This window comes from Botryllus schlosseri, chromosome 7 (assembly GCF_051294905.1).
Source record: "Botryllus schlosseri isolate E-star chromosome 7, Bs_hap1, whole genome shotgun sequence".
Lineage (NCBI taxonomy): Eukaryota > Metazoa > Chordata > Ascidiacea > Stolidobranchia > Styelidae > Botryllus > Botryllus schlosseri.
The window spans coordinates 27,110,535-27,125,505 of record NC_137242.1 but is presented as its reverse complement, the minus strand read 5'-3'; the positions used below and the strand labels follow the sequence as shown (position 1 = coordinate 27,125,505).

At 39.9% G+C, this 14,971-nt stretch overlaps 4 long non-coding RNA genes across 4 annotated transcripts; 2 read left to right on the top strand and 2 right to left on the bottom strand.

Annotated features, from left to right (window-relative positions):
* Nucleotides 1-465: 465 nt before the first annotated feature.
* Nucleotides 466-1,430, top strand: LOC145443831 (uncharacterized). The gene is made up of 2 exons (XR_013916550.1): nt 466-1,170; nt 1,246-1,430. It is a non-coding gene; the product is annotated as an uncharacterized LOC145443831 (long non-coding RNA).
* LOC145443833 (uncharacterized) lies at nt 1,373-1,851 on the bottom strand. The gene is made up of 2 exons (XR_013916552.1): nt 1,681-1,851; nt 1,373-1,620 (listed from the first exon to the last, which is right to left on the bottom strand). It is a non-coding gene; the product is annotated as an uncharacterized LOC145443833 (long non-coding RNA).
* A 134-nt stretch (nt 1,852-1,985) lies between these two features.
* Nucleotides 1,986-2,266, bottom strand: LOC145443832 (uncharacterized). Its single transcript, XR_013916551.1, has 2 exons — nt 2,232-2,266; nt 1,986-2,169 (listed from the first exon to the last, which is right to left on the bottom strand). It is a non-coding gene; the product is annotated as an uncharacterized LOC145443832 (long non-coding RNA).
* A 1,201-nt stretch (nt 2,267-3,467) lies between these two features.
* Nucleotides 3,468-11,223, top strand: LOC145443830 (uncharacterized). Its single transcript, XR_013916549.1, has 4 exons — nt 3,468-3,649; nt 8,588-8,713; nt 9,998-10,183; nt 11,045-11,223. It is a non-coding gene; the product is annotated as an uncharacterized LOC145443830 (long non-coding RNA).
* The last annotated feature ends 3,748 nt before the right edge of the window (nt 11,224-14,971 follow it).

Genomic DNA, 14,971 nt, shown 5'->3' with positions numbered 1-14,971 from the left:
GTTCGCACATAGAATATGCATGCAGGGGAGGAAAAATTACTAGGGATACGAAAATAGTCATTTTCCGAATTGAATATAAAATGCTAACGCGCCCGCAATTATTAATATTTTTAAAGATAAAATAGTGACACAATGTTAGCCGTAATCGTTATGTGCCCGTAACAATGCAACGAAATCAAAAGATCCGAAAAAGCACACTTTTTTCGAGTTATATTAAGATGGAAATTTGGGAAAAATATGTGAAATTTATTGCCAAAATCATGATCGCCCGGAAAGATTTTAAAAATAAGGTTTCCCGAGTCGGTACCTGAAATTCGGTTTCCACCGACAGTCTATTCGTTTGACCTCCAAGCTCAAGTTCAAGTTTATTCATAAAAATTTCATCACTTCAAAACATCACAAGACTGCAATACAATGAATGATAGGAAGATGCCGAAACGACTAGGAGTATATAGTCTTAAAGGTCAACTGCATCTTCATGACAACTTTGCGGAATCATGTTCAGAATTTTTTTTCATAACGAAATTACCGCCTTTCCGTGTTTCAACTCAATCGGAAATTGCCGTAATTTTGACTATAAGTTCCAATATTGGCATGTTTACAGAAAAAGCAGAATGTGCATTGTGACGTCAAGTGAATGACACATATTATCAACACCGGTCACAGCGGCTGTTTGTGTTCTCGCAGTCTTTATTCTAGTCAGTAATGGCCGAGGTTTCCATTGTAACGGATTTGCCAAGTGATATTGAGACTGAGTCTGAGTACTCCGATGTCGAATGTGAGTATCGTTTTTGCACGTACTTACAAAATTACCGTTAAAATGCCGGATTGGTTCAGGTGTTGATGCGCTCGATCCCACGTCAGTGGAACCCCTTGCAGCTTCATAATAATGATTGGTTATGAACAGCCTTAGCTTGCTCAGCGCAAGCCGCTCGTCGAGACTACATGAAATACAGTTGTATATATAGTATGTAGTGTAATAGCTCGTTTCAGTCATGCATCTTGATAAGTTTGTGCTGTAAGGGGGTTCCGAGAGTTACTGACAGAAATAAAGTGTATCACAGAATTGCCAGGATTCAATGCAGTGTGTCTGGACGTTGACGTATTGGAGATGTCCTACTATGGATATCAACAGGAATATGGCCGCAGAATAATAACATCGAGTTCGATGTATGAATGGGATGAGTCTCTGATCCGGTTGTCAAATACTTTTCTCGCACTAATGCATTTGTTTTCACTTTTCAGAAATTGTGTTCGCTGGGTATGGGGATTCTGTGGCATAAACCAGCGGAAAATCCTGCCTGCGTTGTTACTGCTGTCCGAACAAAATTTACGTCAAATTCTTACAAAGGATTCAAGTTCAGTAACGCCACATTGTGAATGTACAGTTGTATTCCAAATAATAAACGCATGTAACTAATCGACCAAAATGACTACCGTGTCGGGTGTCAGGCAGAAAAGCATATCGGGTTTTATGTCGGGCAATAGCTTCCTCTCTGCTAATTTTGATTACGCTGCTAGTCAGAGGTGGAACGGTCTCAGCACAATCGCTCAACTCAACAGTTTCTGGTCCAGTTCTGATGAGTGCTTGAACTTCTTCGACAAGCTCATTGTAGAAATCTAGAACAGGCATAACAATATGAAGAAATCTTATGCTGCAGTCAGATCAGCGGCAGTTACCAAATTTTGAATTTTCAAGTATCTTGTGGGCCGTACATTCCCCATTTTTGTACTTCCGGTATTTGACCACGGTGCTCCTTCTTTCGACATTTTCTGAGTTTCCGAGAAATTTTCATTGAAATGCAGGATTGCCAACTGCATCCTACAAAATATGCATAATTGATGAGGCTAGTAATTCATTGTAACTTAAATTTAGGCCTATATCTATCATGTATATATGCTGAATGAAGCAGTTTGTTTCTTTTTGATACAGTCAAGTAGGCTTTAAAGGATGTAACGCCATCTACACTACCCGTAAATCAAAATCTGGAGTATGAGCAGTTTGTGCAGTCTTGCTTGATTCTCAGTGTGCCACCTAAATCAGACTCTTGCACGTTCGACTCTGATTGACACATTGGACAATGTTGAAAAATGCTCACCAGATTATTTCTGTCCACAATCACAAACTGGGTCTTGCTATTCTCCAGACATTCCTCTGAATCTGAATGCCTGCAAATCATTATCTTGGTTAAGACTTGGTACAAATATGATTACACTGTTCAAGTACTCACTCTGACTCGCCATCTAACTCTGTGGGGTGGAAGCTCCCAGCAAACACAAAACCGTAAAAGGATCATCCGGGATCATCTCGATTAGGTTCTGATTTTCTAAGTGTCGAGAGAATGTCTAAAATACGTAGTAGGATGGTCTTGTGGTTATATTCAATCAGAATAAATTCATACTCGGTGTTGTTCCATCTCATGCATTAGGCTTCGTTATATCCGGTAGTTAACCTAATAATGCAAATTTTCTATCTCTCGCGGGTACGACTAAAATACGTAGAAAGGATGACTTTGTCGGTACATTCAATCACGATGAATTCTATCCGGTTTTGTTCGATCTCATGCGGTAGCTTCGTTCTATCCATTAGAAAACAATGTTCTCCCTTCGTTTTATTGCGTGAGGATGTCACCGGTGTTGTATATTCGTGTTGTTGCTCTAAGGTCGAATAGTTTTGTTTTCCTCTGATATATATGATCTTCATTATATATATATTCGCTCTTTCGGTAATCTCGCATGTTCAACGAGTATGGTTAATAGTTTTATTCAGAGAATAACTAAATAAGTGATATGTTGTACGTTTAGGAATATGATTATCGATGCGTGACTTCTAGAATATTTCGGCGATTCAAATTTTACGTCATCGCGCCATACAAAGATTTGAAGCGCAACAGGTCGCAGCCAGGCATAGTTCGCTCTTTCTGTATGGTAAATGCCGTAAATATATAGGAATTGTGACTGACTGAGGTAGCGGGTTAAAGGTATATATGCAGTAGCATATAGCTTATGGGGTATTTGGAATTGCCTGTAGTATATGACGCCTCGAGCTGTTTGACTTTCTGCAAAACAGGTGTAGACAACTATAGAAAAGTTTCAGCTTTTCCAGGTTAGAATTAGAGCTAAACCGTTTCTCCGAATTAGATTACAATTATATTGCTGGCATTTCGCTCTAATTTAGTGAAATTAGACCACTATAATTCGCTTCAAACATCTGAATTACCGGTACCTATACCTACGGTATATCATAATATTTATGCTTGAATGTTCTAGGTATATAAGTCATATAGATACATTCCTGTAGAACACTGATTCATGATTTTATAAAAGTTGGTGCAAGAATGGACATTTTCAACTTGATGTTGATTAATGGAGCAAAATTTGATATTTGAGTGCAATTATACCTCGAATCCAGTGACAAGATTATTAATCGTTTAAACCAAACGCAGCTTGATTATGTTGGCCCAGAGAATTTGGCTAGCCAGACCATATTGATGGAATATGGTCACAGTAAGATAATATTTTGGGCTATTTTACATGAACTTTCCAACATTTGATTTGATATGTCCACTAAAACAGTTGTTATTCTGCTTTCGAATAAGACCTTAATTGCTGGTTTCAATGGTAACTGTGTTTGTCAAAGGCTGCAAAGGTAATTTCTTTTCCTTGTTAGATGTTTATTTGTTTGTTTGTGGTGTTCATGGTGGTGGTTCGACTACACTGGTCATTTTACACCAGGCCGGTTCTTATTATTATTATTCCGTATCTGCCCGATTACCAGTGAACTCGGCACTTAGTGAATTCGGCCGCACAAACTCGGCACTTGGTGAATTCGGCCGTGGTAGATCTCGTAGCGGTACCGGTCACCATGATTGGTTACTGGAATGTTTGCCGGTGAACTTGGCACTTTGAGTGGTTGTCAATGTTGTACGGCGGTCAGGGCATGCGTAGATCACAAAGTCACGGCATGCGTAGATCACACAGTCACGGCGTGATTAGATCACAGATTGCGTAATTGCGGGAAATAATGCGACGCTCTTCACTTGGTGAACTCGGCCCTTGGAGGAATTGGCACTAGAACACCTTCGCATTAGAAATGCATTTAGTATGAATGAACAGTATCAAAAAGGAAATTTAAACGTGTCGTGGCTCGTGGTAGATCTCGTAATCTTGGGATCCTTCAACCGTGTTATCGAGACACCCTAATCCCAGAGTGGAATCGTCTCTCCAAAGGCAAAAAATAATTTATTTTGACGTGATCATGCGAAACATTTGTTGATGAGGAACACTGGCTTGTCGTGATCGATAAACGAAGAAGCGCCGCTTGATGTTCCACAGTTTTGATCTCACATACAACGCCAAGATCCATCTTCTCAAAACTTACACGACACAGGCCCGTGACTCACGCCATCGATTCCAAGCAGACCGCGCGTGGTCGGTATATGAGCGCTGTGTTATTTCCCGTGGCTACGCAATCCGTGATCTAATCACGCCGTGACTGCGCGATCTATGGATGCCCTGACCTCCTTACAAGATTGACGAATCACTTGATAATACTATTATTAGTTTGATAATTCATATTAATAGCTGTAAATACACTTCATTTCAAAATTTCCCGAGGGCCGAATTCACCAAGTGCCGAGTTTGTGCGGCCGAATTCACCAAGTGCCGGGTGCATCGGCAACCATCTGCCCACTTACAGCACGGCCCACTCCTAGGCTTTTTAAGACATGGCTATGCGAATCAGATGGCGAGGAGGAGCCTAGATAAACGGCCAACACTTCGGTAGGAATTATGGAGTCGACGTGTCACGCTCGAACCCGCAATTCATTGGTGTTTAGCTATAATGGAACGTACCACTACGTTTCCTCGCCATATTTAACGCAGAGCGAACGTTTGTAGTTGTATAATTGTATATCTGACTCCAAGAAGGTTGCGTTTACAATTCGCTGCGTGTTCTTCTTTCGTTCGACGACCGGCGTACACGCCGTACGACCTTGTTGGCTGACGTACCACGAAGCCTGTCTATTGGACACGTATTCGATGGATCACACTGACGAATATATTTGTTTCTGTCTCCACGACTTGTAACTTTATTGAATTACGTACGACAAAGTAACGGACTTCCGAATCAGCGAAATATCATGAATTGAATGAATGTCTACGCGGTATTACACGCGTATATAAATTATAGCCACGAGAGAATATATTCACAAAACATCGTACGATTTCATATTTCGTTATCTACGTTCACACGACAAACTATACGACTCACAAAGGTATTATCAGGTTTCAGTTCAGGGAATTAAGTCAGTTCACAACACTCCCTATTGCTCAAATCTTAAAATGGCGTGAACAATATAGTTCGTTAAAAGTTCCCCCTTGCTACCAAAAGAACTTGGTGTAAAAAAAACGAATATATTGTTCAAAATGTTCGGTTATAAATTCCCCCCTTTCAGCCAAAGAACTTTGTGTAAAAAAAAACCGAACATACCGTTCAAAACCTTCTATCTAGAGTTATAACTAATCAGGGACTGGAGACAGGTAACAATTTTATATGCAGGGGCAAAAGTAAACAAATAAAACGAAATACCATCCAAGCGTGGCATCGTGGCAAGCGTGACAAGCGTGGTGAGCGTGGCAAGCGTGGCGTGGCGGAAACCCTATTTTACATAACCATCTCGGAATGACACGAAATATCATAGTTCCTTCCTTCCCGGGCACTGAAACTCATATCAACAATAGTGTTCAAACAAAACAAAGAAATAAAATACATAATTTACCCAGCACCAAAAGCGGTACCACCGTGACATCAACGGTCACTACGCATGCAACAACAATATTATATCATCAATACAACAAAATAAACATACTAATTAGCCCCCAAAAGCGATACCATAGAGACATGCACGATCTCATTGCTTGCCATAACATACCATCATTAAACACAAATGTAGAACTAAAATATTAATAGCACAAAAGCGGGACAACGGATACCTTATAGGTCCCTTCGCATGCAAAACACAAATCAATGAAAATTAATAATAAAGATCAACAAAATGAAACACAATACAATGCAATTCATAGACGAAACCAGTCTATATGCACTGACGAATGTCATAATTGTGTATGCAAGGCCATACCATCGACAATCATGCATCAAAACCCACAGAACATGCTATTCACTGTCGTCAATCACTTCTTCCTCTTCTACTTTCTCATTATTACTGTTAACCCGTCCAGCGGGAACAGCAACCATTCCTACCAAATCCATGTTGTCCGATCGCAACAACAGAGGGCTTATGGCAACTCAACGACAATTCTGCCGTGACCATCTCAAATATGACGCACTGTTCCGTGAAGCATAAGCGGGCCTACACGAGCCTAACATTCTGATGTCCGCACATATTACTACAACGCATACTTTAGCAACGAGCTTCGGTGACCCCACCTTACATTCTACAACGGGGAGTCACAACATGATGCAGCAATCCTGCATTTTCATAATATATCAATGCACAAAGCACGCTTTCACTACGCATATCTTTACTTTACGCGATTCAACGATCGACGAAGCAGCAATCCTGCCTTTGCGCAGCATATTAATGCACAAGGCACGATTTTCAATCATGCGTATCGATATTCTACGCGATTTACTGCAATACATAATCATTCAAATGTCTTGGTCTAACAATTCGTCTCCCTCTGGACGTATATCTTGGACTTGACTCGTTGAGAGTTCTGCCTTCATTACATGTTTGGGTCTCAGATTTGGGTTCATGCCCATTATTATCGCGATCGACTTCAACAGGTAAGCTATCAGATATTCGCTCTCGAGACGCGTCACTAACACTACCCTGACAGTCGCTACCGCTGTCATCATCACTAGACGACACTACACACGCGTCGCCCGGAGTTACCGCGGAGTTTAGTACCACTTTGTCCGCATCAACGGGCGGAAACTGCCGAACAAAATCATCGAACATGTCGTATCTACATCAAATGACGGAAAAAATAACAACGGTCTATTTATGCAGACTACTGAAATACAAATCAACAACATAAGGCGCTAAAAAAAAACACAAACATCACGTAATACCTCAAAACAGTACATACACGATATTACGGCAACATTAAAGGATACATTACATTGGGCATTCAAAAAAACCGATAATATCACCCGCACACGAACTAATTAGCAAGATACTGTTATGGGTATAAAAAAAAAATCGAATCGAACATTCACCTGCAATCATTTTATTCTAAATCGATATGAAACTTCCTAATTCATATCGCGTAGCATTTAACATTGGTATATACCAACAGAACGAGAGTGTGCCCTATTTAGTGTATTACATGCAAAGCAATGTTTGCAAATATCATGCACTACCGCAGTGCATATTTTCTCAATGATATACTCAACATAAGGGTATCGTCGTATGGCAGAGGCCTAATATCTCTTCATAAGGCTTGCAATATATCATTATTCATCACACATACATATCAAGCTATTCAGCTACTGGATGCGTCATCGCATCGAATAAATAGGGTAGCCTTCTTGCCACGGGTTTACCCGCACACATCTCTTAACAAAACATCATGCTATATAAGCACCTGCGTCATACCGCTGTCAACAGCGCAGGATTTGACCCGCAGGATATGCGACCCCTACCTGGGTAGAGAAACCAATGATTGCAAGTTACTCTACTAAACTATACTTTGTCAATATCCCAATAACAGCAACCAACTAACGTCGTAGTGCAAGAAAATAAAATCGATCTACCTTACATTTTTCTAATCCGTGTGATGCATGCTTGGAGCACCACTGTCCGCAAATCTGCACAACTTCTGCGAATTCCAACCGATTTCTGACACTGCAAACGTTGCTGTCTTCATTATTGTCTTCTCTCTGGAGTATTGATCGTCGAAAGCACAACCCCGCTGCATTTCTTGCTGGCAATAACGTCACGTCGGGGTCACCACTTTAACGCAGAGCGAACGTTTGTAGTTGTATAATTGTATATCTGACTCCAAGAAGGTTGCGTTTACAATTCGCTGCGTGTTCTTCTTTCGTTCGACGACCGGCGTACACGCCGTACGACCTTGTTGGCTGACGTACCACGAAGCCTGTCTATTGGACACGTATTCGATGGATCACACTGACGAATATATTTGTTTCTGTCTCCACGACTTGTAACTTTATTGAATTACGTACGACAAAGTAACGGACTTCCGAATCAGCGAAATATCATGAATTGAATGAATGTCTACGCGGTATTACACGCGTATATAAATTATAGCCACGAGAGAATATATTCACAAAACATCGTACGATTTCATATTTCGTTATCTACGTTCACACGACAAACTATACGACTCACAAAGGTATTATCAGGTTTCAGTTCAGGGAATTAAGTCAGTTCACAACACTCCCTATTGCTCAAATCTTAAAATGGCGTGAACAATATAGTTCGTTAAACCATACCTTGTAAAATGAGACCGTAGCATTTGGCATTCGTGTGGCAATTGACTTTTGTGTGGAAAATTGTGTTCGTTTTAGAACTTATCCGAAACTTTTATTCCGCCATAGATTGTATATGATAAAACAATATCGGAATTGATCCTAGAAGAATTCCAAAGCAACTCACCACAAAGGAGGATTTAAAGAAGTTTGATGGAAAATTGAATGAAAGCAAAAGCCTTTGCAAGAGATGTGGTATGTTGAATCTGTTTTGGTATTTTTAAATAGGCCTACTTTGTTGTGCCGATAGCAGACAGTATATATAAACGTAAGATGTGGAAGCTATCAAGGTGTTTTTAGAAATTCAGTCAGTCAAAGTGGACGATCGTATTGCTTGATTATATTTAGGCTCATTTTAGCATCTTTGAGATGCAACTCTAAACGTGGACGGTCATGAACAGTAGGGCTCTTCAAAAATGACTTTTTTTCTCAAATCGTACTGGCTACTTGATAAAATTGTTAGGTTACCTAATTTAAGCCTACAAACAAAATATGGTTCAAATCCAGCCAGTATCCGCTTTGCTACAAGAGAAGAAAGTTCCTATTTATTATATAAAAATGAATAATAAAAAATTTGAAGATTTTCTGTTAACCCCATGAAAGTGTTAGGCTTTCTATAGAAACGATGCTCACCAAATTTGGTTCAATTCCAACCAGTGGAAGCGGAGTTATTGCTGTCGAAAAATTTGGATTTTAATAAAATAGTACTTACGGTGAGCACAACTTTAATAAGTAAACAAAAAATCGGTCACCGTAAATACTATTTTATTCAAATCCAAATTTTTCGACGGCAATATCTCCGCTTCCACTGGTTGGAATTGAACCAAATTTGGTGAGCATCGTTTCTATAGACAGCCTAACACTTTCATGGGGTGAACAGAAAATTTTCAAATTTTTATTACCTAATTATTTTTATATAATAAATAGAAACTTTCTTCTCCTGTAGCAAAGCGGTTACTGGCTGGAATTGAACCAAATTTTGTGTTTAGGCTTAAATTAGGTAACCTAACAATATTATCAAGTAGCCAGAACGATTTGAGAAAAAAAGTCATATTTTAAGAGCCCTAATGTCCATGTGAGAGAAACGTTTTAGGGTAGGCCTACTCATATGTCTCGCAGCGTTCTCTACATAATTGTCAATTGCGATACAAACTGTTTGAATACAAACTTCGAATTGTAAAATGTTGGGAGTCTTGATATCAAATTTTTGAAAGGTGCACTTTAAGAGGATTTCGGAATCTGTCAAATTATACAAAAATTTAGCAAATTCTTTGACATATTTCATCTATTTGGGACTCGATCAACGTTAAAGAATTGGTAATCATTTTATACAATGTATTGTATTTGTAGTTGAAGTATAGTAATAATTCTTATGGTTACCGCACTTGTAACGATTCACGGCCATAACTGGAATAATTAGAATGATGTAACTTTCAAATTGTCATGCATTTTGCAACAACATTGTTCTCAATTTTCAAGGTGCTGACCATTCGAGGAAGAATCACCCACCGGGAATTCACGATCCGTAAACGCGGCCGACTGTTTCTCTCCTCAAGCGGAAGCGACAGAGAAGAGGAACGAAGAGAAAAAAGGAGCAGAAATAGCAAGAGTGTGACAAGTCGCGTCCGTTCGCTTTAATGCGTATTTCCATCCGCGAAGTAGTAGGTGGGAAAACTAATGGGCGTTTGGTTAGGGCTTATATAAGGTTGACTCCAGCGCTGTATTTGCTAAATGTTGCTATGAAATAGGGGTGGTGTCATTTGGTAACCATTTGTTAGTGGTCATGGATTTGTTCCGCCAATATGCAGTAATTTCTGATGGTCACTTCCCGGGCTTCTGTTCTCTAACCCCTCATGATTGTTATTCTGCTTCTAGTAAGACTGTCGATTCTAATGTTTTATCGTATCATTTGTCGGAGGTTTCGCTCGCTTTATTTACAACGTTTTGCTCTCTGCTAGGTTAATTACTGGCTGAGTATCACTACAGCCTAAGAAACTGCACTAATTCTCATTTTAATGTCTTGCTGTCAATTCTAATAATTTATTAATGTCTATACCAGTGCCGCCACTCAAATGTTTTGTTCTATGTACACAATATTGTTAGGTCTTCAGCTTTCCAGGCAGAGTATCATTCCACTTTCTAGACTTGAGTATATATCTCTCCAACTAGCTGCCAAATAACTGATTCATTTGGATTGTTGAATTGATCATTTTGGACAGAATGTGAAGAAATTTTAGTCAAGAATTCTTTTTGTGTTAGTGGCTGTTTTCAAAGAGTGCTGAAGTAGTCATCGTTGATCTTGATAATCAAGTAGAAGTGACGATTGAAGTCAGTTCTCTAGTCATATAATATTAAAAAATATAATAATAAAACTTGAAAACTTGAGTGGAAATAGTTCAGAATCGAATCCATTTTAGTAAGTATGGGCGAAAAAAATGTAGGAGTCATTCGTTAGTCGCTACCTCTGCCATTTTCGCAGTACGAATGTCTTAGCTATTAATCATCATTTTCATTTTATTTCTGCAGGGTGTTGAAAAAAAAAGGCCGCATGCTGGTTATTTAACTGGCTCATCAGAAGATGAAACCTGATGATAAGGACTGTTTTCACTTTCTTTCTAAAGACATTCGTTCGTTTGTTCGTTTTATTTTTTACAACGGCATTATTGCCAATTCGTTTGAAATTAAATTATCACAAATGTGATTAATATGTAGTAAATAATGTGGTGTGTGTACGCAGCCGTGATCAGGTTAAGCCCATAGTGGTAGAAAACAGGTTATTATATCAGGATCTTCTTCTTCTAACGTAGGATCTACATTCTACTCACCATGTTTAAAGGCTGTAGCATCTGCATAATATTTACATTATTGAAGGACATGGAAAAGACGTTGAATTGAGTCGACACAAAATCCCCCTTTCTACGACCTGCCGAGATCTAATATCTACTATATCGGCTCGGCTTTTCTACATCTTTGGTCTGTACTGTGTTTGCTGGGCTATCGTCACTTGACAGGAATTGGATATCACTTTCACAGTCTTCATAATCCTCTCCGGCAATAGGGTTTGGACAGCGATGAAAAGACACTTTGGGTACGGAATATTGCGTATTTCAGCAACCATACGCGACACAAGATGTACCTCCGTGCCTCATCTTCTTCATACCTTCCATATTCACAATCAAATTCAGTATCAAAATCAATCCCAACACGAATAACTATCTGTTTACCACACTGAGCTATACCAGGACTTTTGCCGTGTCATTCACATGACGTCATTTCATAGCTGAATGATTTCATATCCGTTTTTCCGCTTTTCGACTTATAATTTAAATTACTTGAAAACTATCATGTAATTTCAATTATTATTATTTTATTCATAATCCTAACCACATAACGTACGAAATAAGGCAAAGTCATTTTTTAGATGCAGTTGACCTTTAAGATCAGACACCCACCTGGGCTTAGGCGATGTAAAGAGGAGGCAAGCACACTGAACGATGAAGTGGCAATTAGCTAACCTCCGCGGCATTTCCAGATGTAGTCGATTATCACGTGTACTTTGTGGCGAGTTTACTTATTTTAGTCGTGTATGTATTGCATATATAGTCACCTTACACTCGAAACATAAAGACTTGCGAAAAATTCTTGCGAAAGGCTTGTGAAAAAAGAGGACATTTGGGCGTCCACGGAGGACAATTTAGCTTCATTGAAAAAGAGAACAAATCCTCTTAAAAGAAGACATATCGTATCCCTAACTAATAAGTTAAGACACATATTGTCGAGGTGGAATCAAAGCAGCTTTATGTCCATATTACAAGTTTTGAGAATAGCACGCCTTTATATAAATAAGTCACAAACATAAACAATTATACATGGCAACGATATTGCCGAAAAAAATGGAAATTTGCTAAACTCGATTGAGACGAGATGGACTGGCGACAAACAGACATGGGCTAATCGTGATTAGTAATCGTAATCGATTACAACGATTACAGCATTTTCAAGTAATCGTAATCGCAATCGATTATATTTGAAAAAAATCCAAAGTAATCGTAATCGTAATCATAACTACTTCACATATCTAATGGATTTCATTGTGAAAGAACGATTACTTTTTATTTGTATACATTGCCAATGACATAAACTGAACATTAGTGAACAAGGAAGAGATATACCAGGTTTATTGATAGCACCAAAGTCTGATTTTCAAACGCCACTGCTCAATATTACGTCAGAAGTGCTAGCTTTGCTCGTCATTGCGTAATAAGCATATCCACTATCCATACCAGGGATATCTATCTACGTACACCGGACAAAGATTTGAAATTTTGTACTCGTCAAATAAATGAAACATTACGATTTCCAAAATGAAGTATTAAAATCTATCAGCTGCTGATATATATCATGACCGAGCCGTTCTTGCCTTTTCTCGTAACGGCAGCTTGCAGTATTATTTGTATTAAGTGGAAGGCAGAACTTTGTGTTCACTTCATATTTTTCTCATATGACCTACTTGAAACTGGTGCCAATCGTTATTTCGCAATTCTTTCCTCAACAACTGAAGGATCTGCCGCCATACCCACCAACTTATACACCATGTCCGCATGGGTTGTAGCTAGAAGCAGGACCAAAACAGCAAATTGTCCCCCCACTCCAAACGTTGGCCTTGGGTCCCCACAGGGTGGTCAATTTTCAGGTTGATGACTGAATTTCGTCAGTAATATTGGTAATTGCATTATATTACTAATCATTTTACTCCTCTCTCAGCCCCATATGTTCAGATTTACCGGTAGAGCTCTCGAATCATTGTGTTCAGCTCCAATTATCACTTTCCAACGTACAGTAATGTTGGCAGGAAAGTACTAGCCGGAATGCAATTGGCAAAGAGGAACTGCCAACATCATTAGTTTTACTCTTACGCGGATGATGACATGATGCCCGATCTGAGCAAGCGGTCTACGTCGAGATACAAAACCAAATGGATGGCGACAATTTCGAAAACACGCCCATCATTTGCCAGAACAGTCTTTGCGAAGTGGCGAGATAGCGCAGTGGTATAATCCGCGGCTGCAACACCAATGTGTGAGGGTTCGAGTCCGACCGAGGTCGACTTCCGAATTCCGATACCTAAGTGTTGGAGGTTTACCTAGGCTCCTCCTCGCCACCTCATCCGCGTCAGCGGTGTCTTACAAAAGCCTAGAGGTGGGCCGTGCTATAAGTCGGCATTTACGGAAAAATAAGAAGAATATCGGCCTGGTGTAAAATGACCATAGCAGTCGACAAACACCATGAATACCCCAAAAACAAACAAACAGTCTTTGCAGTACCGAAGGGTACATCAGAGATACGCGTTACCGAAACTCTGTTCCATACAAGCACTACTCCAAGGATTCGTATCCGAGCTTTTGCACAGGAGGCTTTTATTCAATGCCCGCATCGGTGTCAAACGCCATCTGTCAAGTGTCTATAGGTATAATACATATTTTTATAACGATGACGTGTGGGTAACTGCCAGGGCTTTGGAGCCGGAGCCGGAGCCCGGAGCCATGAATTTTTACCGGAGCTGGAGCCGGAGCTGGAGCTCTACATAAAATTCAGTCGGAGCCGGAGCCGGAGCTGGAGCCAGTTACTTGAGGGGTAGCTCCGGCTCCGACGTATTTCATTAGATGCTGTTATATATGCAACAACCATATCTGCTGAGTTCACATAATTCAACAGCAGGCCTTCGCGAAATTAGGAATCTTTTCCTCTTTGGCACTAGCTTTTCCGACGAACCATATTCCTGCGGATTTAACAGCAGAGCAGTCATATGTTTAATGTTCAATTTTCATACATGAGTGCCGACCGTCGGTATGCGAAATATATGCCTGTGAATATTGTGGGTATTCGGCATATACCCGCAATTTCATCATTAGCACAACCTTGTTGGCCAATTGTACGGTTCGAAAAATGATCACTATGTATTATGCCAGTGTCTCCCAGCCGGGGGAGGGGGGGGGGGGGGATTCCCCCCTTACGTGAAACTTTGAAATTTTCAGGGGGGAATCTGGTTTTAGGGTTGTATCGGAAGATACGCTGGGTTCACAAGGTAATATTCGATTTTTATGGTAGAAATGTTAAGTATGAAATTAGTTCTTTACAATTGTATGTTTCTTTGGCGGATTTTAAGCTATACGTGTATGTTTAAATGCCTTCCGCAGATATTACACCCCCTGATAAAATGAAGCTCGCGAGACGATTTCGTTGGGCCTGTGACAGCCTCTCGACCAAATGGCTACTAAGCAGGAAAAAGTCAAGCCGAATTCAGCACAAAGCCGCTGGTGAAAATGTTTACCTTTTTAAGGAACATATGAGCTAACGTGAAAAACATACCAAATTCATCGATTTAACTCAAGTCCATAGCAAGCGGACTTGGTGATTTATTTTCGTCAGCGGCTACCCCACCGGTCAACAAAC